Raw genomic sequence first — 2,045 nt, forward strand, 5'->3', positions numbered from 1 at the left:
AAGTATGTTCTTTAGTGTTTCCATTTGCTTAGACAACCAACAAGTACCTATTTTGAATACATTTGAACTTTTACTGGTTTGAATTCTGAGAATACAATGGTGGGTGAATGAGACAGAGCCCTTTGCCTTTAAGGTGCTTACATTCAATTTTGCAGGTGAAGAAAAAAGAATACACATTAGTAACTAGTAACCAAATTACTATCAGGAATGACATATGCGATGAAGTGAGGGGATAAAAATGACAGAAAATGTGCCTGGTTAGATGTGATGGCTAGGGAAAACTTTTATCAGGCTGAGATGACAAAGAGAAAGCCATTTTAAAATCTGATGAAAGGGTTCTTTGTAAGGAACAGGCAGGAGGCTGAAAGCCCTGATGCAAGAAGTTTGGAATGCTCAGTGGAATATGGTGTCAACCAGGGTGTTCAGGTGAATGCTGGGGGAACAGAGGAGTAAGTAGGTCATGTGCACTACTGGACTTTAGGGCAGCTTTGTTGGGTATTATTGAACAGTAAACTTCCTGTATTGGTTTCCTCTCTCCTGCTTCTGGCTGTCTTTAAAAGTAGAAAGTCTACTTTGATTTTCATGGTATTCTCCCATTCATGTTGGTGTCTAACTTTCTCCCAAACATATCAATAGGGGCCTGTACTATTCCAATATGACTTAGTCTTAATGAAATCAGAAATACTAGAATTTAGAATTTCATAGAAGAACTGTGGAGTTATGCAATACAAAACTGCATATATTTAAAGCGCACAGCTCAATAAGATGAATATATGCTGTGAGTCATCTTAAATCAAGACACATGTTTATCTTTCCAATGGCCCTCTTTCCCTTAGCCACCTTTCTCCAACCTTAGGCAGTCATTAATTTTCTTCCTGCTTTATTTATTATTATTAGAATCAGATTGCATGTACTTGTCTTTTGGATCTGGTTTTTCTTACATATAAAAACTATTTTAAAAATGCATTGTTGTGCCAATGGTTTATTCCCATTTATTGTTGACAACCATTCTGTTATATTTGCTATGACTTGTCACTGTGGACCACTATTGGGTTGTTTCTAATTTTAGTTCATTACAAACAAAGGCTCTGTGAATGTTGGCATACAAGTCTATGTGTGCAAACACATGGTTATGTTTCCTTTGAATAAATACTTAGTAGTGGTATGGCTGAGGTATTTTGTATGTGTATATGTGCTATCATGTTAAATATGATGCAAGAATAACAAAGGAAGAAGCCTGGGAAATGAGAAAATACAAAAGAATCAACTACTGTTCAGTGTAAATGAAAAGAAGAAAGAGATTTGAGAAGATTTTTATAGAAATAAAATAACAAGAGATTAGAAAAAGTGGGAAAAAACAAGAAGTGAATTCTGATTGTGAGAAAGTTCAAATGAAAATTAGATGAACTTAGAAACGGGAATAAAATAACATTTCTTTAAACAGCAACAACAATAACAAATGCTACTAATAATATAGTAGAGGGGAGAAAGGGGTTGTGAGGTTCAAATTGAACCTCTATTGGGACCTCCTGAAATGAAACTCACAGAGGTGGTGATCGATACAAAAGCAAGAGGAGTTTAATCATTCGTACATGTTGAGGTCATCTCACTTCAAGGGAGAGACAACGCAAGCAGATTTTAACAGAGGATTATATACCTTGCAAACAATTGGGTCAGAATTCAAACAATTGGGGTAGAGTTTGCACAGTGGTAACCAGGCAGAGTACTATGTGCATTTGGTGGAACAAAACAACTTTCAAATCGACTCAGTGTACCATTCAGGACTTTTCCAAGGGGGGTGGGTTGGGAGTCAGGTAGCTCTGTGTGACAGTTTGACTTGCAGCTGTTCCAGGAACTAAACTGGCTTTTCTTTTCTTCCTGGAAGGGAGGGGCCCTTGTGCTCAGAGGTTTGTGGTGGGAATTTTCCCACTGGGCCCAGGTTGGACCCAACTCTGGCTCTTTCAGAGTCAAACACAGAAGGCTCCTATGAAAGAGAGAAATGAAAGGAAAAGAATGAAGATTATCTGATAATAATAAATAAATAA

The sequence above is a fragment of the Rattus rattus genome, chromosome 3, assembly GCF_011064425.1.
Source record: "Rattus rattus isolate New Zealand chromosome 3, Rrattus_CSIRO_v1, whole genome shotgun sequence".
NCBI lineage: Eukaryota > Metazoa > Chordata > Mammalia > Rodentia > Muridae > Rattus > Rattus rattus.